The sequence below is a fragment of the Zonotrichia leucophrys genome, chromosome 7, assembly GCF_028769735.1.
Source record: "Zonotrichia leucophrys gambelii isolate GWCS_2022_RI chromosome 7, RI_Zleu_2.0, whole genome shotgun sequence".
NCBI lineage: Eukaryota > Metazoa > Chordata > Aves > Passeriformes > Passerellidae > Zonotrichia > Zonotrichia leucophrys.
The window spans coordinates 2,868,411-2,892,842 of NC_088177.1; positions in this window are offsets into that span (position 1 = coordinate 2,868,411).

A 24,432-nucleotide genomic window follows, 5' to 3' on the forward strand; every position below is an offset into this window, starting at 1 on the left:
TCTCTTTAACAGGGCGATTTTTCCCCCTAATCCTTTTTTACTAACAAACTTAAAAGCATTACCCCAATTTATGGTGCATTGATCAAAACAAATTATATGATTAATATCCATACCTATAAGGATAAAGTATTTAATAGGTTTGAAGCAGTTCTCTACCAACTGGAGCACACAATAAGTACCTGGATACACAGATTTTAGGCTCTTTAAGCTTTTTATTGCATCAGAGAGATCAAGTGTCTTTGACTACTGCATCCCAAATAAGTTTATTCCTGCAGGATTCCTGTGAGTGATTTAGTGTGTAACCAGATATTTCGTCACTCCCAAGAAATTAAAGATAATGTATTGCGTGTCTCTCCCATGCCTGGTTCGTTATCCTTTGGTATTGATTTGCATTCTTTGCCATTTTGACATGCACTTTTTTATATTATTAAATGATGTGTTTTTGTGATAACAATGGATGTTTGTAGCCCGTTGGATAGGGCTTGTTGCAAAAGTGATAATGAAAAATGTGATCCCTCCCTCCAAGTCCTGTTCCCTCTACATTTATTAGGGTTGCATGCATTAAATGTTGTAGAATTTTTCAGTGTCTGTCTGTACATACAGACACTCATGACTACATCAGAGATAAAAAATCCTCTGTATTTTAATAGTTGTCAGCCAGCAATGTTTTATACAAATAGCAGAAAACATGTCAAATTTAATAGACAATATATCTATTTCTTTTAATCTATCTCCTATATCTCCATATATGTGCTATGCTTTTATGAGCTAAACTCTAGTGGATAATTTGGAAAAAAGTCTATATGAAATGGCAAAGAAATTTTCCCAAAGTGTTTCATTTTATACATGCAATATAAAGATATCATTTTGCGTGTGCACACTTTGTTTTTCTAATTCATAATAAAACTTACAAAAGGATTTTTGAAGCAAATGGTTTCAGATCAGACACTTGGGTTTATAGCTGAAGCAGAGGAAGAGAGCAGAGACTCTCTGCTTCTGCAGAACTGGGAAGTGCTTTATTATCCAAAGTCACACAAAATTATGTCCGGTTTTCGGCTGTGCCTGGAAGGGCCGGGGTGGCCTTGGGCAGCCCGCGTATCAAAGGACGAGAAGAGGCTTCAGTTCTTCTTTCGGTCTTTATGTTTATTAATTGTTTATCTAAAAGATTTTCTTTCGGCCCGACAGAGCTCTGCTCAGCAGCCAGCCATGAGCAACCCTGTGAGCCCTCCGGACAGTCACCTATCTTTATACCCATAGTTACGTGTACAATATTTATCATTTTTCCCCAATCCTTTTTATTCTTATTGTCCAGTGCACTTTCAGTAATGACCAATCCCAAAGTGCCACCATCACCACAGAAGATGGAGGAGAAGAAGAAGAAGAAGAAGGACAGGACACGCCCCAATTCCTCCATCTTACTTCTCTAAACCCCCCTGTACAGAAATCCTAAACCCTGTGTTTCACTCTCTAATTAACTGATCCCTTCACCATTCACCCCGGTGAAACCCTCCTGTCCTCATACAGGTGTCGTCTCCTGTGTAGGATCAAAGTCCAGCCACCAGACACTTCTGGAACATTCCAGGACTCCCGAGCCCCCCAAGGGTGCTCTCGGTGGCTCAGCACCTCAGTCCTGAGGTGCTGAGATCCCACACTTCAACACAGACCTTGAAATGTCTGGTTTCTTCCCTTTTCCTGCACTCCAGAATGAATTGGTAAAAGTTTTGTGGAAAAGCTTAAAGCAGAATCAAGGCAAACTTTAACCCAAGGTCAGTCTTTATGTGTAGCGCAAACAGCGGTCGCTGGCTGGGGATAACGGGAGATCTGAAGAGGTTTAAAAAATAAATAATTATTGCAGGTGCTCCTTGCCTTCTGACATGAATCTCCTTATTAAAGACAAGTCGTTGAAGTGGTGGTTTGGAGGACTGGAGCATTCCTACATGAAAGGGGGAAAATCACCCAACAGCAAGGACGGGCCTCTCCTCTTTTTGCGCGATAACGCTCGAGCCGCGGCTGGGCCCGGCCTAAGGAGTCAGGATTAACTGCCAGCAGCAAGGGCTGATTTACAGAAACCACATGAGGAGTTCCTGAGCACGATAACAAAAATATTATCGACGCTGTTTACAGTGCAGTCGGTCAGTTTATTTCTCCCAGTGCTTCGTTACGTCCAGGAGATGCCAGCGATAGGCTCGCAGTCAAAATAAACAGGCAGAAAGTGTTCCACAGACACACTTTGGAGAGAACAGTTACTTTGCTATTTATTTAATAATTGACCATAAATGGAGTCAAAGTGCAAAGGGAAAAAAAAAAAAAACCCTAAAAAAAAAGCAGCGCACTAAGGGCTTTTTGAAAGATTGATAAATAATGTGGAATCTCAATTAGGCTTTAGAAGGAATGCAGATATTAAAAATTTGGTCAAGAATCTAATTAGCTGGAGGTAATTAAACAGTCTCACACGGGGTCATTAATCTTTTCCACAGACCTTTGATGTTTTGCACACTGTCTTCTAGTCATTAATAAAATTCATAACACTCCTCTTTGTGGTGTTTTATCATCGTGTTTTTCTCTGTAAGAGCATAGAGCAAGTGTCATTGTATCACAAGGGCCTTACTTTAGTTAATTTCTTTTTTTCTGCTTGTTAGACTTAACTCTTTCTTGCACCAAGCATTGCCAGTTCATGCCAGAAGTTTTAGGACAGGTTTTAAATCCTTGTTTTACCATTCCCCGCAGCTTTTCAAAATCTGTACGTTGAGAATTAAACCATTCTGATGCCTCTGGTCAATTAACAAAGTTTTATTCATATCCAGCTCATCTGTCCAGTGCTTAATTTTGCAACCTGGTTCATTTATTATTCACAGGAATGATAGGAAAAGTATTTTATTTTGCTTTCTTCCTTTGCCTCCTGCTTCTCTTGATGTCCAGTCCCTGGGAGACAGAACCTGTAGCTTGTGGTTAATTTTATTGGTGTAACCAGAGAGCTCTTGAGGATGGGGCCGTGATAGAAGTGAGGAATAATTATGAAAAAAAAAAAAAAACCCTAAGTAAAATGGAAATTTGTTGAACGTGACTGATTTTATGTACAGTCTCAGTACAGTACTTCAATAATGCATTATCCTGACATATTTCAAAGACAAACTGTGCTCAAGAATAGCTGAATTTAAAAGGCAAGAAAGCTACAAAGGATGCCTTTGGAAGATAGGGCTGATTTCTATTAAAAACATTAATAGCCATACATTTTTAGCCCTTGTGTGCTGTGTATTTATGGCTGTTTTTATTACAAGACTGTGTTACGTGGAGTTGTGTGAGTAGTTAAAATAGAGGGAGATACAAAGGGTTTGCGAATGAAATTTTTGTGTCTGGATGGAGATATTTCACATTTTAGGCAAATTTATTTCTGAAATAGGCAAATTGTTTTGTGTAATTATTTGTGGGGTTTGTATTTTGGTCAGAGGTGTTTCAGGCAGTTTTTTTGTGGCAAGAAGGTGTTGAGTCATCAGAGGGTGTGGATACTGAGGTGGCACTTCAGGTAAGAGAGCAGAAATTGCAATATCTGCTTTAAAATCTGCACCTTCCCTTTCTCAATAAAAAGGGGAGAGGTGCAAAACGCTCCTTAAATGCTGTTAAAAATGGCAACAATTGAAAACATCGGTGAGGATCATTTTGGTGTTTTTATGACTGATTTGCACAGCAGATTTGTGCCTAAAACAAGGGTGATCTTACAGGCAGTTTCAAAAAGAATTCCCACTTGATAGCACTTGAGGAGTAAGAGGAATTAATGAGAGACAGGAATGAAAATCTCTGGCAGTTTGCAGGCATCCAGAGCAATCATATCCCGAACTTGTGAGCGTTGTTTTGTTCATCTCCCCTGTCCTCCCCTTGCATATTTGTTTGATAAGTCTCTGTCACTACTTGTGGCTGCTGCTTTCTGCAGCATCTTCTATTAAGTTCAGATCCAAAATGCAGCAGAGACACGGACCAGAGGAAAAAAAATAAAAATAAAAATAGAATGCACAGCTCCAAGGCTTTGGGTAAAAAAAAAAAAAATACAGTTTCTTTCTCAATTGAATTTTAAATATAAAATGCTATGTGTCATTTTCTCGGAGGAAGGAAGTGATTGCAGTTATTTTATTTCCACATTACTGAGCAAAAATGTTTCCCTCTAAAAATATCAACCCAACAGCAGAATATTTTGCAGAGTGATCCACTTAAAAGTGAGTGGGAGACGGCCAGCAAGGATTGTTCTCTTTTGTGTTTACTTGTAATTTATAAACAAGTTCTGGCAGTCTTTTTTTTTTTTCCCTGAAAACATGAGGAAGGCAATTTTTATGCTTTTTAGTCATATTGAAAAATTGTTTCTTTTTTCTGTTTAACACTATTTTTGTAGCTGGAAAACTGACAGACACCTTTAAAAGATGAAATGATGAAAACTGAGCAGTTGCTAAGAGAAAGTCCTGCTAAAACTGCATTTCTTTTTTTTTTTTTTTTTCCCTTAATGCTCATGCATTTTCAGTGACTAATTAACTTTTCAAAAGGAGTTCATCTTTACTGATTTGACCTCGCTTTCTTTTACAGTGTGAGCCACCCGGTAACCTCAGGAGTTCCACCAGGAAAACAAAGGATGGATGATCATGTCCCTGTTATTCCAAAGTAAACAAAAAAAAAATAAATCCCACAACAAGCAAACCAAACCGAGCAGAGTTCTAACATCTTTAAATTCTCCTTTTTACCATGAGAAATGCACTAAAACAATTTAAAGACTCTCTAAAAAAAACGTTATTCCGATGATAATTTAAAAGCAAATTGCAGCTGTCACCTTATGACCTTTTTCCAAGTGATGCTAATGAGATCCATAGGTGATTTCTGCTGCTTAATAATAATGAGATTGATACAGGGAACGCTCAGATTGGCAACAATTTGATAATTGTGTGAGCAGGAAGAACTAGCCCTCCCTGGTGGTTTGAAAACATAGCTGAGATTTGAGGAGCTGCACAGAGCTCTTATTTAATCTGAGCAATTCTATAATGATGTGAAAAGGTAAGTGTTTTTGATTTAGTGATGTCTATATTTCAAGAGACAAGATGCTGGTGATAAAGGAAGAGAGGGGAGGAAAAAAAAAAGGCAAAAGATGAATGGCTGGTTTCTGGAGACATCTTTTGGCTTAATATCTAACACCACGTCTGTCTGTGTGCATTTCTCTCTGTTTTCCCACTAGGAAAATAGAATACTAATTAGATTTTGATTACAGGCAGTTTTTAAAGTGTGGAAGGCACACTCACATTTGTGCTGTTAAATTCTCCTTTAATAGCTGGACACAAGGCTTTGAATTTGACGTGCTATCAGGGCTGATCAGCTGGAAAGAAACCATGTACACTTCACTTAAAACATGCACTTTTTTTATTTTTTTCCCTGTGATCAAAATTGCCTGAGAACTTCCTGGTGATGAATAACAAACCCCTATGAAACACTTATTTGGAAAACTGATAATTCTTGGGGTTTTTTGGCTTAAAGGTTAAGAGGTGAGGATAAAATCCTTTGCTATCGATACCACAGAGTTTGAGATTTCTGTTCAAAATTACTGGGGTTGAAATGAATAAAGAACTGTGAAGATCAGTGTTAAAACATGAAAATACAACCTAGAAGTGCTCAGGGGTGAATAAAAGTTCCAGTGACTCTGAATTCAGCACCTGAATGCAGATTTTGCAGGTTGGCCCTCTTCTATCCCCTGGGTGCCACTTTTGTCCTGCTGAGGAACCAGGAGAGACCTGGACAAATCCTCATCACTCCCCTGACCAGCAAATGTAATTGAATTTTGTTGATGTAGAATAAGAAATACAGAAATATACCGGAATATTTATAAATGCATAAAATTCCTCAGCACAGATGCAATTTTTTAATATTCTAAATCCATTTTAGATACCACGCTTCCACTTCAAACCGGTTTTGGGGTGGGAAAAAAAAGTAATCTTAAAAGAAGTGCTGCTGAATTTGCATTTATCAGGGTGAAATTTATCAGTTTAGAAAGCAGTCTAAAATGCTGAAAGTATTTATTTTATATACATAGACTGCATTAGACATCTTTTAACTTTAGGGAGAAATGTTGAAAAAAAAAAAAGATGATGGAGGAGTTTTTCCTGTAGATGCGATAACTTTATAGAAATGTGATTATTTTATAGCAATAAGCTGTGTAAGAAAATGTGCAGTGTGGCTGGGAAAAATAAATAGCCAATGGATGACTTAATAGGAGCTTTGTATAACACTGAATTTTAAAGGAATATATTGTCTAACAACAACTGATCTGAGCCAGATCCCATCTTTAGAAGGGGAGTTAAAAAACCTCCAGCTAAAGTTTCCCTGGGAAGCCCATAAATACCAATTAATATGTCCATTAGGTCACATCAAATATTTCCTTTGAGCCTTTCCTGGGCTGATTTCTGGACATTTTTTGTGCATCCCTGTGTGGAAGCCGCTGTCTAAGGAATGAGAAGACAAAGGTGTAAATCTTTGGGGGTTCAGAGGCACCTCCAGTTTCCCAGCTGGATATGAGGTCACCCCACAAGCAGCTGGGCAGGGAGGGAATGAGGGGCTCTGGAGCCATCATATCATTTCCTCTCCTGCCAGAAAATGGCTAATAATGGGCTATTTGCATAGGGCAGGAGGAAAAGGCAGGCTGGAGAAGGGCTTTAAAGCTGAATTTCCTGCTAAATGTAGTTATAAAAACTGGACTAAAGAGGGCAGGAGATACTCTATTTAAAAAAAGAAATGCAGGCGAGCAGACAGTAAAACTCCGCGGAGAAACAATAATATATATTTCAGTATATAATAAAGTGATTTATTTTCAATAAAATCTGTAAAACTGCTTTAGTTACTTTGACACCTTGATTAACTGGAGTTTCAAAGATATTTGTGTGTGTGTGAACCTTCTTCATACCAACAGTCCCGAATACTTTATTGCATCTGCTATTGAATATGTATGTTTTAAAAGCATTTGCTACACTGTAGTTTTACTGGATGTCAGGGACAAAATAGATTAATATTAGACCTCAGCCAGAAAGCATTTCTGTGGCAGCACATGAAATGTAGCACTCTCCACTGCCGACGCTCTCCCTGACTTATTCCTGGGGATGCTTTATCCAGAGCTACGGGCTCAGGGAGAGATTTATTCCCTCTAAAATCGCTGATTACCATTATAAAACCCTAAAAAGTTTGCAGCCGTTGAGGAAATTTCAGAGCTGGCCGTGGCAGGAGTAAAAGGATTAGAGAAGGCAGGGTGCATTGTGTGTGCACAGTTAGAGGGATCTTCCTATGGGCTGGGCGTCAGGGAGCGCAAAAACTTTATTTCTTGTCCCTGTGGTGCCCTGGAGCAGAGGCTGGGCAGAGTCCCAGAATAAAGCAGGGATTCATTCCCAGCATCTCCTCCATGGATCCACCTTGGGCAGCACCAGAGCCCAGCCAGGGCTGCACCCAAGATGAACCAAAATGGCCCCAAAATGCACGAGCGCTCCCGGGCTCTGTCCCTGGGATCAGTTCTGCTCCATTTGCACCTTGCAGTTCATTGTCCCATCCCAGCTTCAGCCCCTGCAGTCCCACCCTGCTTGTTTTTCTCTCTCCAGCCCACGGGGTTTGTTGTAGTGGAGACAGAGACAGCGCAAAGCAACACACTCCGTTTTCAGAAGGCTCCAAATGTGCTTTTTATACATTCTTACAAAACTCCTAAGTTTACACTTTATTCATTGGTCACAAGAAACAAACAAAATGCTCATTGGAATAGGCAACTACAGGTTTCTCTTATTTATATTTCTTTCTTTCTTTCTTGGTTTCTATGTCAAAGACCTTGGTAGAAAATTCTTTCAGGGGTAAAAATGGATCCTCTTGTCAAACTTCTCTGTGGCTCACAGAAGCTGCTGTAAAACCTCTCCCACAGCTGTTTGTGCTCCTGGGCTGAGATTTGGGTCATTTGTCCTTGGTGCCCAGCTGGAGCAGGAATTGTTTTGTCTCCCTGCTCTGTGCACAGAGCTCAGCAACGCTGAATGTGAAGCTCAGAGCTGCACACTAAAGCAGCACAGAGCCTGAAACACAGAAAAGCCAAACCTGAGGCATCACCAGCACCCCACAAAGCAGCACAGCACTTTTAAAGAGGTTATGCTGCACCTTCCAAAGGTTCCAGAGTTTTTTTCCTGAAGCCCCTCTGGGGGATTTTGGGGGATTTCAATGCCCATGACCTCACACCCAAAGGATGTGCAGCAAATACTTTCTCTTGCACTGGAGCACAGCAGGGAAATTTTACATCAGGAGGAAATCCTAGCATTGAGAAAGGCTTTTTTTCCCTTTCCTTCAGACATGCAGGCTCTGTGGGAGCCTGTGCTTCCAGAGGGTGGAGGAGCCTGTGGGAAAGGGATTTCTCCTGCCTTCTCCTGCCTGGCAATGGGGGTAACCCAGGTGCAGAAATTATTTCATGCAGGGCACCCTTGGGGGTGCAAATTGCAATGTGAGGATGTGGGAGATGCAGGAACAACCCTGTCAGGATGTTATTTTCCTGCTCTTTTGGAGCACTTTTCTTCATACAAACAAAAGGGCAGAGAGAACAAACTATCCTGGATTGGTTTGGGTTGGAAGGGGCCTTAAAATCATTCCCATCCCACCAGGGACACCTCCCACTGTCCCAGGCTGCTCCAAGCCCTGTCCAGCCTGGCCTTGGGCACTGCCAGGGATCCAGGGGCAGCCACAGCTGCTCTGGGAATCCCAGCCCAGCCAGGAATTCCCAATTCCCAATGTCCCACCCATCCCTGCCCTCTGGCACTGGGAGCCATTCCCTGGCTCCTGTCCCTCCATCCCTTGTCCCCAGCCCCTCTCAGCTCTCCTGGAGCCCCTTCAGGCCCTGCCAGGGGCTCTGAGCTCTGCCTGGAGCCTTCTCCAGGCTGAACAACCTCTATTTTTTAAATGGATGAGTGAGGGGCACTCAGCTGGGTCTAGACCTCACCAAAATCTGACTCTCTCCTCACTCCTCTGCTTAAATAATATGGAATCTTTCCAGGAATTTTCTGGTGCTGGGTACAACCAAGTAACACAGCAGCATGAATTTGAATTCTGCTATTAATTGCACTTTTAGTTTGATTTATTTTGTCCACCCTGTGTATATTTACTGACTGTATCTTACTGGAAAGAAAAAAAAATATAGAAGATGGATTTATATTTTTATATCTACTTATAAAATATATAAATAATATCTCTCTCTACATATATTTTATATCTAAATATGTAATATATTATTTTAATAAATTATTATATAATTTATTTTAAAAGTAAATTATTTATTTATTTATTACTATGTAAATAATAGTAATTATTTTTATTGTTTATTAGTATTTAAATAATAATAATTAATAGTAATTAAATAGTAATTATTTTATTATTATTTAAATAATTTTATCTTTAAATAATTACTATTAATATGGTAATGAAACACACAATAAGTTTAATAATAAAGACTGTATTTTTTTTTTTCTGGGAGAAGAAGCAGGATTTATTTAAAAATGATTCAAGCCCCAACACCTTCAAGAATGTTGAAAATTTGCTGCCTTGTGTATATTGACAAGCTGAGTGGTTTGTTTCTGTTTGAATACAGCACAAGTTTGTTGCTGTTGTTGGTTAAGTGCTTCCAGTGTGTTCATCTCAGACTGTATGAACAAGGAATAAACAAGACCTCACTGGAGGTTTAGAGAGCCAGCAGTATTTATGTGTTCAGAGCTCTTTTTAAATAAAGACCCTCTTTTGGCCATGTCAGAGGGACAGAAAATCAGGACCACAGGTTTTCCTTGGTTTTTTTTTTTAACTCCTGAAGCTTTTTAGGTTATTCCAGCATTGAATGTGTCAGTCCAGGGAATGAACCAAGCAGTAAAAGCCACGTTCTGCTTGTACAGAAAGCTTAGGAGCTGGTCTGGGGGAGAAAGTCCAAGAGTAAACAAAGGTTGCACCATTCCCTTGGGAAAACACTGAAGTTCCTGCCATGTGTTAAATGTCCCTGCAAACCTCACCGTGCTGGTTTGAATTTCATATGCTCTGTGACACTTTTGCTAATGTATCACCACATGAAGCTGAGAGGGGAGAGACACTAAAAATGTACAGACAACTATGCATAAAAAGAGCATTAATAACTTCCTGGACTTTTTACTGGGGTTGGTGATAATTTACTCCACAGAATTAAAGCTTTTTTTTTTTTTTAAGTTGTCAGAATGCTAAAAATGAAAAGTATGCAAAATTATTCCGGTTTGAGATGGAAATTATGCTGCCAGAAGGATGGGTGATGTATGTAATGGGAGAATTAGGTCTCTTAGACTAAAGCAGACTCTGGTAAATCATAAAATATGTAAGGAGTCTGTGGCCAATCCTGGATTTGCTAAAATGAATATAAATGTGAGGAGCATCTGATGGTGTGATGACTTCTGGTATTAAAGTTGGGCATTTCCATGGACAGAAAATTCCCAGGAACACAGAGACACCTGAGCTGGGGATCAATGCTGAGGGTGTCCACACTCACCTCTGAAGGAGTAAAATGATCTCTTTTTACTCTTTTGCCATTATTTTTTAGTGTCCAGCTGGGTGTGGTGGAGTGCCCATCCCTGGAGGGGTTTAGAAGCCCTGTGGATGTGACACTTGGGGACAAGGGGCAGTGGTGGCCTTGGCAGTGCTGGGGAGTGGGTGGACTCGATGCTAAACCTTAACCTGGATTCTTGGGTGTGGCATTTTCGGGGTCCCCTGGATGGAGGAGGAATTGAGAATCTGACTCCATGTTCTCAGAAGGCTAATTAATTATTTTATGATATTATAGTATATAAAATAATACTATACTAAACTATATTAAAGAATAGAGAAAGGATACTTACAGAAGGCTAAAAAGATAATAATGAAACTCGTGACTCCTTCCAGAGTCCCAATACAGCTTGAGTCTGATTGGTCATTAACTCAAAATAATTCACATGAAACCCATTAAACAATCACCTGTGGGTAAGCAATGTCCAAACACATTCCAAAGCAGCAAAACACAGGAGAAGCAGATGAGATAAATATTGTTTTCCTTTTTCTCTGAGGCTTCTTGGCTTCCCAGGAAAAGAAATCCTGGCAAAGGGATTTTTCAGAAAATAAGACAGTGACACTTGGGCTGTGACCACCACCAGGAAATCACTGTCCACCACCTGGATGATGGACAGGAGGCATTTCCCTGTTTGCTCTGGGGAAATGGCAGCCAGGAAGTTTTTTTAACTTTTAAAAATGCCCTAAAGCTCAAGCTTCTCTTACCAGGCATTGAATAAATTCTTTTAGTCTGTGTTTATATCTGTGACATGTGTGTATACACAGAGATATGTACAGAATCTAACTCCTAACTTTCCTTCATTTGCTTTTCCCAAAGGCTCTGGAGAGTTTGCTTGCCATCATCAGGATTTTCTCAGATTTGGGTTGAGTTCACCTCTCTCATATTTGTAAACTGGAAAATAAAGTTACTTTGGAACCTTTTGACAAACTCCTTTCGTTAGTATCATGGCTTATAAAGTTTATTTTTGAGAAATGAAGACATGGCAGTGTTTATGCCCACAGAGTGAAGCCAAGTTTCCTTCTTTTTCTTGGCATATAGAGCTCAGGTTCAGTATCCTCAAGATGCATAAATTATGCAAGTTTGACCAGGGAGCTCTAAAGAATTGGCACCCCTACCTTCCATGCATGGATGACTTCATTTTACTGTCATATCTTCTCAAAGTTCAATCTCTAACACAGCTTTTGGACTCTCAAGGTGTTAAAATTTGCTTTCTGTTCCTCCAGGAAGACAGAACCTTGCTTGGATGGCAGGAGCAGGCAGCTGGATGAAGCGTCAGCTTTCTGACCCAATTCAGCTTTCCTTTGCACCACTTTCCCATTTGGAAGTGGCCAGTGAAGAATTATTTTAAAAGAAAAATGCTGGGTTATCCTCTTTATCCAAAACACTTTCCCAATTTTTGCAGCTGTGGCTCTGCTGCAGCAGGGATCCTGCACAAGGGGGGAGTTTTCCTCTGCAGCTCCAGGGGTGATGGAGATGGGCCTGGGCTCCTCTGGGAATGCAGGGGGCACAAAGCTGCTCCTCTGGGAATGCAGGGCAGCACAAAGCTGCTCCTCTGGGAATGCAGGGGGCAAAGGCGGCTCCTCTGGCAATGCAGGGGCACAAAGCTGCTCCTGTGGGAATGCAGGGCAGCACAAAGCTGCTCCTCTGGGAATGCAGGGGGCACAAAGCTGCTCCTCTGGGAATGCAGGGGGCACAAAGCTGCTCCTGTGGGAATGCAGGGGGCAGAGGCTGCTGTGCTGTCCCAAACCTCAGATTGTACCCAGGCAGGAATGCTTGGCTCCTCCCCTGGGCACAGCATCTCCCCATGGGATGATGGAATTGGATCAGCCATGCAGGGACACTCACTGGCCATGAACAGAAGATAATTAATAATTAATGGCCCATGAACAGCAGAGATCTCCTGGAGGGAGAATTGGTTGTGGAAGAGATAAAGAAAAACTGTCCCATGAACAGAAGAGAACTGTCCCACCTCTGACAGATGAGAATTGAATACACACAAATCTTACAACCTGTGCAGGGCCAGGAGATGGACTCCTGAAATCCCTGCGGGTCCTTTCCAACTCAAAACATTCCATGGTTCTCTGCTCCATCGCCCTGCACAAGGCTCCCCCCAGAGCTGAGTGCCGGCCTCTCGCACGCTCCTCAAACCTGGTGCTCTGAAATTGTCATCCCTAATTTGCTTCATTTGCTGTCTGGGAAATATCTGAGTGCTTTAGGAATGGTGGTTAATTGTCAGGACCCCCTGGTGGGGAGAGTGATTTCTGTGCTAATAGATCAGGAGCCAGAGCAGGGGGATGTCAGCAGAGAGCGGCTCCCCCAGGGCTCCAGGTGACACCCAGATCCTGCCTCCCTGTTTGGAGCACATGTCCCTGCTAGCCAGAAAATCAGGCACTCAGAAATAACAGCCTGCTGGGAATAGTTTGGGTTAGGGAACTTCACATCCCACCAGAATCTGTGATAGAGATGACGAATTATATTTCTTTTCTTATATACTGTCCAGCTTGTGCACTGAGGTGATAGAAATCAAAGAAAACACATACAGTTATACACAATACAAAAATTTGTGTACAGTTATACAGATTATAAAATTACACAGGTAATTCTTTCTGTTTAATCTTTTTTTTCTCTCTCATCTTAATACACAGAGCAAGTGTTTGCTGTGAACTGAATAAAGAAAAATTTGGATGGAAGTGACAAATTCTGCATCATTACAAGTATCAGGATACAAAGTTAAAACTGGACACAGTTCTTAAAGTCAAAACACTGGATGTTTTTAATTGTGATGTTCTTTTGGCAGCCTGTGGGTGAAGGAAGGGCAGAGGGAGGCAGGAGGGAAAAAGAGAAAGGGTCTAATTGCTGCAGCCCATCTCGAGGTCAAACTTATTTTAATTAAGTGTTAATTTTTCTTAAATTAGAAATTATTAAAAACCTGTGTCCAGGGTTGTAATGTGAGCTGATCCAAAGAGGAGGCTCTGCTTTGAGTTGCAATCTGAACAGAGTAAATGGCTTGTAAATACATGGAGTAATTGGGAATTAATGGAAGCTGTTGTGCACCCACTGCCCAGGCCCCTCTGGTGCTGCAGAACTGGGCTGTCATTCACAGATCTGATCACAGGAACCTGCGTTTAAAAATCTGTAAAGAGTGGGAAACTCCTGGTTCAGAGCACAAACCAGGAGAGAGGCAGGGCAAAAATATTTTCCTCTAGGCAAAACTATTCCCTAATAGCTGATTGGAAGGCTTTGGGCTCTCTCTAGGAAAAACCCTGCAGTGGGCATTGTCAGAGAGGAGGCGCAGCTCCGACCTGGTGGTGCTGCACCTTTGGCATCCTGTGATCTGCTTGTGCAAGGCCTCCTCATTATAGAGGAGAAATTGCCAAATAGATTTTAAGTTAAAGCAGACAAATACCTAGACAGCCTCCAACATAATAGGGGAAAGATCAAATTCTAGCCTTGCTTAAATTCAAGCAGCTCATTAGCATTAATAGGGCTGCATGTGTAACTGATAGCAAAATTTGGTTAGTAAACCTTGAAGGACTTCAGCTTAAAAACAGATTTTTATGTACAGGCCAGGGAAAAAAACAGCTGAAACTGATAAAATGCAATTTATACCACCATAACAACAGTGCCTAGGAGTAAGATGTGGGGATTTTTCCCCCTTCAAGTGGGTAAAGATTGTTCCCAGACTGAAGCCTTCATCACAGGCCAACTTTTAACTGCAAGGGAAATGTCTGAACTGGTGAGTTAAGCATTGCAGACCTTTTTTTTTTGATGTTGAAAACATTACTGTGAAGTCATATGGTGCAAAAACCACCGTGGAGAGCAGTGGTAGTGTGCTGTCTGCAAAACTGGGAGGTTTTTAGGGATCGTTTCTGTTGTAATTTAACTTTTAAATATATTTTGGAGTATTGGGGTTTCACTGCTGGAAGTTATCAGACCTTAAGTGTTACCTTCATCAACAGAAAAGTCCTAGTTTTAACTCTGCACTCCTAGAAGTGTTTTAGGGAGGTTTAGATCAGATATAAGAAAAAAATTCTTCGCTGAAAGGGTTGTCAAACAAGAAAGAGCTGCCCAGGGCAGTGGTGGCATCCCCATCCCAGAGGGATTTCAAAGCCATCCAGAGGTGGCACTTGGGGAAAAGGGTCAGTGGTGGCCTTGGCAGGGCTGGGGGTTGGATTTGAAGGGCTTAGAGGACATTTCCAACCCAAGTCATTCCGTGTTCATCATGAGAATGTCAATGTTTTTTGTGCTTTGAAGGAATTTTGGGATTGTCCTTTTGTGCTTCCACCTCAAAGACAAACCAACATGAGATTGCCATTTTCACCTTGTAGCGGTTCTGGTCGGAAATATTTCCATTTGTGTCTGGGGGAGTCACCATCTTGAACATCAGAAATGTGTGAAAGAGTAGAGAAACCATGATGAAAGAACTGTAGTTCCAAAAAGTACACTTTTATTCCAGAGCATGAGACCCAAAAACTGTGAAGATTTGTCTTTCCCAGCTTTGTGCACTCCCAAACACACCTTTATGGTTTTTTCAGCCCAGTTCTTGTTGGCTGGCTGTGCTCAGAGGAAAAATTATGGTCTGAAGATATATATATATTAAAAAAAAATATCATTATTTGCTTTATACAGTAACAGCCAAGGGGCTGAGGCTGCTCCATTCCACACTAAAGGTTCTTAATTATTGGTGCTCTGGTGGCAGTTTGGGTGAAACGTATCCCTCACATTCCCAATTATCAAACCCTCATGTAAAACACCAAATATAATTTGTGGCCCTCAGAAGAGTCTCCCAGAGTCCCTTTTTGTGCCCTAGAAATTCAGAGCTTGGCCAGGTCACTGAAAATCAAGTGCAGGACTTGGCAGCACCTTGCAGTACCTGCAGTCGGGAATGACACTTATGGAAAACTTTACAACACCCAGCACAGGGCGGTGTCTGTGCCTCCCAATCAGCTGCTGGAAAAAGTCACAAAATGTCAGTTAAAACAAAGAAAATGGCATGTTTTGGTTGTTTGGTGTTGGTTTTTTTTTGGTTTTGTTTGTTTGTTTTTTTGTTTCTTTGTTTGTTTGTTTTTCCTCTGAGCAATAAAAACCAGGTACTTCATCAAAGCAAGATAACTCAAGATCTGATGAATAAATAATACCCCGTGGATGAATAATTAAAATGCAGTGTCAGATGCCTGGCACAATCTTTATCCTTGAAACAATGAGATGTGACCACGTGCAGGTGGTGTGCCAGACAGAGAGGGTGGAGGACTCAAACCCTGACTTGGGGAGCTGCACTCCAAAATTCCAGGAGATGTTGGGCAACATCCCATGCTGCACTTTGGAGGAAGCAAGAGCACCAAATTCCCGAGGTTTAGATAGGACAGGCGGCTTTTCCCAGGCTGTTGTGCTTTCCCTCAGCTGCTGGGGATGGAGGAAAATGCTGCCAGGTGAAGCTGATTAAAGTATTTCAGCTTGCAGGGAATTTAAATCACAGCTGACATACAGGTGAGAAAAAATTTTCCCAGGTTTTTCTCCTTAAAAAGAATTGGGATGCTTCACAAGGCAAAGGAGCCTTTGGCCACTCTGTGCTTTATTTAAGGTGCTTTTGGTAGTTAAAAATCCAGGATTAGAAATTTTTCAGTTCTTCTCCTTGTGTCCGTGGTGTCCTTGCTGCTCTCCAGACCTGTCCCCACCACAGGCAGGTGGCTCCTCTGCAGGAATAAAAGGAAAAAAGGTGAGAAAATGCTTTTCCACATTTTTCTAGATTTTTTTCCTTAAAAGAGATCTGAAAAATTTCACAAGGCAAAGGAGCCTTTAGCCACTGTGCTTTATTTAAGATAACCCATGCTGGTGGTTTTGCTAGTTGAAAATCCAGGCTCAAGAATTTTTAAGCTCTCTACTTTGTGTCCATGGTGTCCTTGCTGCTCTCCAGATCTGTTCCCACCACAGGACATGTCCTGGTGTCCTGGGTGAGTCTTGTGCTCAGGGGTGGCTTTGGATAAATGTTGGGAATTTGGCTTCACTCAGAAAAAAGAGAGAAAGAATGAGGTACTCTCATAATTTTTATTATCTGGTTTATTTCAAAAGTTGTGTTTTGGTTTGTTGGTTTGGTTTTGTTTTTAATATAAATGGAGGATTTTTTGGAAATATCCCCAAGGAAAACACTTTTCCCTTGATTTTTCTTGCTGTTCTCCACCTCATCTTCATAAAAAAAGGGTATTTAAGGTTATCTGAGTAGTTCCAGACTGGAGCGTTTCACTCTTGGGAGACACCTGTAGGCTAAGAAACTGTTGTAGGGAAGGAAATTCCAGGTGTATTGTCCTGCAAGGAATTTATTTGTGGAAATAGTGTGAGAAAATGGGAACACAAGAGCTCCTTTAACCTAGTGTAGTCTGAAGTGAAACAGTTCTGCTTTTATGAAATTAGGGATTTTGGCAGATGTTGTCTTTGGGCTTTGATTTGAAGTGTTAATAAATACAATGGAAGAGTAGGGAAGGAGAAATATTTTGTGTTTGGTGAGGGAACTTTGCTGAGCTGCTTGTGCTGAAGGAGTTTAAAATGAAAACACACCTTGTGCCACAACTCCAGTGGGCACAAACTAAACTTGAGCAATGTTTGGGGCTTTTTTTCAGCTCACTTTCCCCACATAGGCTGAAATACCTCCTGAGTATTTTTTACCATTGGCAAATTACCAGGCTTCTAATAGTAGTTAAAATCTTATTATCAGCATGATTAATATTTTATTTATGTTGTAGTGATGGCTACCAAGATGTCTGGAGCTGTGATAATATTTTTAATATTCTGAAAGTTACAAAAGTGCCCATCTCATCAAAAAGCCCATCACCTGCATGATGGAAAAATCATAGGGAGCAGGTTAGAGAGTGGAAAACTGCCTTTTTTTTTTTTTCCCAATTTAATCTTAGGTTTTGTTTCCTCCTTGCTTCTCCTACTTGTGCTACAGAAAAGATCTGGGTTTTGTGACAGAGCTACCAAAATTAATTTAAACCAGACAAATGCCACTGTTCATTTATATCCACATAAGCCAAAAGGCACATGAAAAGTTAGTCTAAATCCAGCATATTTCTTGGTTTTATTTTCTTCTTATATTTCCACAAAACCAAAGAGTTCTGGATCAAGGATTATGTGGAAAAGTAGGATTTAAATTTTAAAGAAGATATATGGAGTGTATACAATATTATAGAGTTAGGGGGAAAAAAGAGAATAAACTTCAGGGGAGTATGGAAATATCACTGAAACTGGAATTGCTGGGATTTTAGCAGGTAAAATCCAATGCTAGTCAAGTTTCAGTTCTCTGAGATCCAGATTGAAGGGTTTTCTCCTTTAGAGGAGCACACCCAAATGTGCTCCTCGATTTCTTCTGTAATTCTGAAACTTAGGGTGTAGCCCACTTGTCCAATCCACCTGGTGGTTAATTAATCCTTGTTAATGAAACCATTTTAAGTCATGATGTGGCATAAAACTTCTGACATTTGTGGAAGAGAAAAAAAGTGTGGCGTGATGCTGTTTCCTTTTTAAAATATTTTTAACTTCTGCAAAGATGCAAATTAAAATTCTCCGTGTGTAATTATGGAGTGGATGGGAACACAGAAACTTGAGTGAAATTGTGTGTGCCTTGGGGCTCTGTTCCTCCACTGAAGATCCAAGGATTCCTTGATGCACAAGTTGTATTATCTCAGATCACAATTATTATTGGACATCTAACCCAGTGATTCATCAGGGCTCCAAAATGAGCTGTTCCCCTCAGCTTTAGAGAAACAAAATACCAAAATTAAATACTCAAAAAAAGTTAAATACTTTCTCAAAAAAAATTGAGAAAGTCACACAAGGAGAGAGCTCGTGGGCAGGTTTTGTTCTTTGACTGCTCTGTTTCAGAGGCTAATTTTTTGTTTTCTCCTTTTAAAGAGAATTAATAGTTCCTGTGTCAGTAATTTCTCTTTACCTATTATGTCTTACACAAATTTCTCTCATTTTGTGGCAGGGGTTTGATTTTTGATGGAAGGATGGTGTCAAACATAAGATTGTTTCAGTCTGATTTAATTCAGGAGGATTTTCCATGGAATTTAACCCAAATACCCAGAGTAGGAATGTTTTTAGGCTGAAAGGACCTGCCCAGGCTCATCATCTGCAATGTGGGGTCCTGGCAGGGATGGATGAACCCTCAGAACCCCCTGGATACACCTAAAACATCCAAACCAGCCCAAAACTCTCCTCCCTTCCCTCTTCCCCTGCCCAAACTCAAACTCTGGCATTTTAAATATTAAAACAGCACAGAAAGGTAAATCTTCTAAACAACAAAGGAGAATTAAATAGGCAACTTCTCTGGGTAATAACAAAGTTTTGCAGCTAATTCTCTCCGCATACTGTGCAGAAAATGAATCCCATAAAATACAAATAACTTCTCCCCGAGCACCTGTAGCTTCTTGCTAATATTTAAAATTTATTTAGGTTCCATTTAAATAAATTTTAAAATTGCAGCACGAGCTCCATGCGCTTGCATGTCCATGCTGCTCCTGGAGAAGGAGTGGCTGTGGCATAAAGTACAAAGGTAAAAAAATAAATCACATTTGTCTTGAAATGTTGGTGATCTCTCCTGCAGTCTGCTTACTGTTTAATTTTGGGATTGTTAAAAATAAGAATTTAAAGCTGAAAATAATCCTAGAGAGTGCAGGTTCAAAGTAAGTAAAAGAGTGAAAACCTGAGACAAGAAATAAGTGGGTTTGGTGTTGCTTTACAAATACAAAATCCTTAAATCAGGGTATTTTTAGTGAGCTGTTGTGGGTTTCTTGTGTTGTTACCCTTTGGATTCCATTTTGTGCTTGCCTTGCCCAAAGTCAGGGCTGTGTAGAGATGCTGTGCAGTTCATGAGATTTAATCTCGCTGCCAGCACCGGGTGAGTCCAGCTCCTCAAAGGAGGGCACTGCTCACAGCATCCCTAATTTCCAAGAGAGTTAATTTCTTAATTCATTGATTTACCTTGGTTCTGTACCAAAAATCTCTCTGTGAAGGTCAAGAGGGAATGGGAGCAGAGAGAAGGACGTTTTCCTTTCCAGTTCCTTTTCAGCATTCAGGGCTCTGGGAAAACTTTGTAGCTCCGCGTCTCCTTCATGAATTTCTTTCTGTGTTTCTTTTGGAAATGAGGGAATCTTGTAGCATCTTTTTCCTTAATTAAATTTTTTTTTAAACAATAATCTCATGGTAGATATTAAACCCCACCCCAGGAAATGTCCAAGGTTGGACAGGCCTTGGAGGAACCTGGGATAGTGGAAGGTGTCTCTGCCCACGGCAGGGATTTTGACTGAATGAGTTTTAAGGTCCCTTCCCACCCAAATGATTCTATAATCTCATTTACCTGTGAGTAAAGTGTGCACATAGAATGCACAGAAGAATACAATAATGCATAAATTGCTGAGGTTTGTGTTCCCAGCCCTGTTCAGATGAAGTGTTAAGATGGCTGATGGCATTCTAGACTCAGTTTTAATCTTGCCCAGGGTAAGGTAGGCTCGTGCTATTTTATTTGACCCTTCTTTTATGTTGCCTTCAGTGCTCTGGTACAGAACCAACCCAATCTAATTCAATTCCCCACTACTTTACCCTTCAGTTAGAGCAAACCTACAGTGAGCACACAAAGGCCACTGTGATGGTATCTTCTTTGATCTTCAGCTTGCTCAATCTACTTCCTACTGTGCTGGCTCACAATTTCATTTTAATAGTTAAGTAGTTTGGACATCATTAAAAGAACTGTGTCTGGAGGCAGTGATATGGCACTGATCAGTTTGTCAAGTAATTCCATTAAAAAAAGTTCACAGCTCTGTCCTGATATGATGTAGAGAAAATGTCTCATTAAAAACAACTTTTGTAAAATACTTTCACCCATTTCAACTTAAAAAAAAATGAGGATAATTTCTGGAGACTGCCTCTTTCCAGTCTAATACATCATCTTCTTTTAATCTCCACTACTTCCTGCCTTTTTTTTTTTTCCGTAGCAATTATTAAAAATTTTGTTGCTCTGCTTAATTTTCATAAGTGGGCTCAAATATATTTTTGGAAGCTCTGCTAACAATGTCCTGGGTTGTGATTTGGGCTAAATGCCTGTTCAAGATGAAAAGGGGGTCAAACATCAGCCTCCAAGCCCTGGGCAGGATGAAACCCCATTCCTTCCAAACTGGGTGAATTCCATGTGCCCTGAAGCCTCACCCCATGGCTGTGTCCACCAAAGGAGCCAGTTGTGTGTCTGCCCATGAATTTATCCAAAAATCCCTCTGGGTCCATGCCCCATCCACCACCTCCATCCCTACAACTCCCTGAGCTTCTTTCTCCGAGCAAAAATTCCTTGTGTATTCATCCTCGGGACTTTGTTCAAATGTCACATAAATATTCTCAACCTGAAGCTTTTCTTTACATTGTTTGATTTTTTTTTTTTTTTTACAAGTGATTTTCCTTTCTCTCAGCCATTATTAAGTGGTGTTGAGCTGGTGAATTATTTCTCTTATGAGCTGGTGAATTATTTCTCTTGGTGCCTGTGGTTTGGAGAAGTCAGCCTGGAGATGGTGACCTGTTTTTTCATTGCATTTGGCCTGATTTGAGGCAGGTCCTTCAATCTCTTTCTGAAATATCAAGAGATCCTTTACATATTCTGGGTTGAAGGGTGGCTTTTTTGCTTGGCCTTTATAAATCTAGAAAATTTGGTGAGTTGGCTCCGCTTTTAGCATTTGTATTCCTTAATAACAGCCACGTTCTCAAGGCAGGGAAACTGAGCAAGTGATTTTTGATCATTTGTGCAGGGAGAGGGCAGAAATCTGTCCCCAAAATGCAGATTGTGGTCCCTGGGGCTGCTGGGCTCCAGCAGCAGGGCAGGATGAGATGCTGGCTGACGTGAGGAGGTGTTGTGGCTCTCCAGGAGCTCCATCCCTGTGGAGGAAGGAGAGGAGCAGGAGGGGACACAAAGCAGCTCCAGAGCAATTTGCCTTGAGATGTGTCACTCTGCTTTATGTTTCTGCATTTGCACTGGGATTTCAACCTGTCTTTTACATTAGCTGAGGGTCTCACAGACAGGGGTGAGAGCGAAAAAGGTTTTAGGTAGGCACTGGTGTTTGCTTTTCAGCAGCTTGTTTTATCTGGGCTGAGCTTAACATGGGGAATGCAGGCTGAAATTTAATCTGCAATTTAACATTATCAGTCTGGTTTTGGTAATTTTCACCTGGCACACACCTCTAGCAGGGTGCACAGGTTCTGTGCTGCAATCTGACTCAGTTGGAGACAAGCTGCTGCCAGTGCTGCCTGCATGAGTACTGAGGTTGGGTTTTGATGGCATTAAAATCAGTTTAGGTCTCTCCACCCACATTCTCTGATGGAGCTGTTTTGCCAGGTGGAAAGGAATAGATTTGAAAGTTTAAATAAAGTAGGAGCAATTTGTGTCCAGCAAATCCTGTAGAAATAATAGATGTTAAAGCAAATGCAAGACTCCTATCCAAGAGTGCTGGTCTACAGTGTTTTTGTATTTTTAAGTACCTCTTTAAAAAATTCCTTTAAAAGCAGTTGTAGATATTCAGCTTTATAATTCTGATCAGTTTGAGCAGGTATGCTCAAACAATTTTCAGTGCATAAAAGAACGTAGCTCTCCAATTTCCCACCCTGAGGAAGACACACACAAAAAAAATAAAAAGGCAGCGAGACAAACCCACAGAGAATACCTCGAGCCCTGGTATCTCTTAAAATAACAGATGAAAAAAGAAATTTGAAAGCAAAACAAAGAGATAAAGAAGCATCAGGCGCTGAAACCCCTTAGGTATTCTACCTTCCAGTGTGCACCATCTGACTGACACACTTCTCCATATGCTGGGGAGGAGAAAGAGCTATTCCCAGCTAACCCACAATTATGCCTTCATTATTTCTTTTTAATCTCCTCAGAGTTCCCATAGGGCCTCGTATTTGGTTAGATGAATGTCCCTGCAACAGCCCAACTCCGAAAGAGTCTCCCAGAAAACTTTCATGTTCCGCCTCGCGCAGATTTGGTCCGCAGCTATTTTTGTCTTCCCCTCGCTCTCTTTTTTCATCCCGTCATTAAATAAATTATTTTCAGGGCTGCTTTCAGTCTCTCTCATGGTGCTGAAGGATTTATTAGGACAGAATAGGAATACGACATATTTCAGTAATTTTTTTTCCCCCAATGGTGTTTTTAGAGGTATTTGTATTTAGATTTTTTTTTTTTTTTAAGATATACAGCAGGATTTGGACCACTTATATAATTCTGTGCCTGAAAATCCCTGGATTTCACTGGAAGCAGTAGTGTGACCTATTAGTCATGTTGAATATACTTTATATATTTCACACCCTGCTCCATGCAGATCTGAGATAAAAGGATATAAACAGAGATAAGTATTTTTGCCTACCTATTCTGCCTGTGAAGTTATTTTGCTTGGGGGCCCAAAGTATGAGCAGTATAGTATTAATATGGTGAAATTGCTACAATTATGTTGTACTCCCACATTACCTTTGATGTGATATTTTGCAAATTGTTCTGTGCAGAATTATTTTGCTATGGTTACATTGTAAATGTCATTTTGTGATGAGATACTTGGAGATGTATATAATGACTTATAATAAACTTTATGGAACAATCATAAATAAGAGATTAAAATCTTATACATTGTAATGGTTTTTTTTGCATCCTTTTTCTGTACCACCTGTCCTGGTTGCTTGGATTTGAGAATTATCTTTCTTTTGCAATTCAGAGTTTACTTGGTGAACTTAGTGCTGAAAGGAGGTGATGGAAAGACAGGGCTGGCTGTTCTCAGTTCATATCCTTGATTTTTTTTGTTCATACTGGGGGTTTTCAAGTGTTGGACTGACCAGTAAAACTCTTAAATCTTCCTTTAACTTCCAGATTATTATTTTTGGTTGTTAAATCCATCAGCTTCTGTCTCTGGGTCTCAGCTTTCTGTTGGAATTTTGTTTTCTCTTGTGGGGGGGTGAGAAAATGAATTAATGACTTGTCTTAGGTTTTGTAAGTTCAAGGTGTCATCTTTTATGTACAGCAGATGATTCATGCTTAGGGAATTAATCTCTGCAGGTTCTCACCAGGTCTAAGAGAGTTATCTCTTTACTCCCTGTTCATTTTTAATACAAAAAAAAATTAAAAAATGCAGGAACTGCATCCCCAAAGGACACTTTGCATCAAGCAACATGAAAGCCCAAACTCACCAAAATACAGGGAGTATTGACTGGAATAGTTATGTGAGGAGGAAGATGAGAAATTAAAAAAAAAAAAATAAAAGAGCAGCAATTATAGTTTATTGAAAAGCCCACATTTCTGCATTTCCAGAAACTTAAAGAAGAAATCAAAACCACGTTTGTGGTTTTTGCTGCTAACTGGAAGCAGGAGAGTATCACTTCTCTGGAGCAGGGTCAGACAGAACCTTTTACTGTGGCTTGTGGATGAAGGCTGCAGAAATACACTTAATGGGCTGAGAAAGAGGGTGTTGAAAATAGATCCGTGAATGATAATTTGAAAAAGAAGTTGCCAGTCCCAATAACTTTCTTAAAGCCACATCTTGGAAAGCGTTTGTGCTATTTTTGGAGCATGATGAAGTCCATCAAAAAGTGCAATCAGCTTTGAACGCAATAAAATAAAAATCAGGTTTGCAATTATGGTCTGGTGAAAATCTTCAAAAAGTGGGGAAAGTTTCTCCATGAGACAGAGGATTTATAATGGCTTTTGTAATGGAAGATGTCAGTAGCTATTGGTAATCTTTGTATTTCATTAAGAGTAATTGTCTCAAGGTGTTTTACTGTGCTGTCCTTAGTAAAACTTTTATTTCATTCTTTTCAAGTGCATTAAAGCCCTT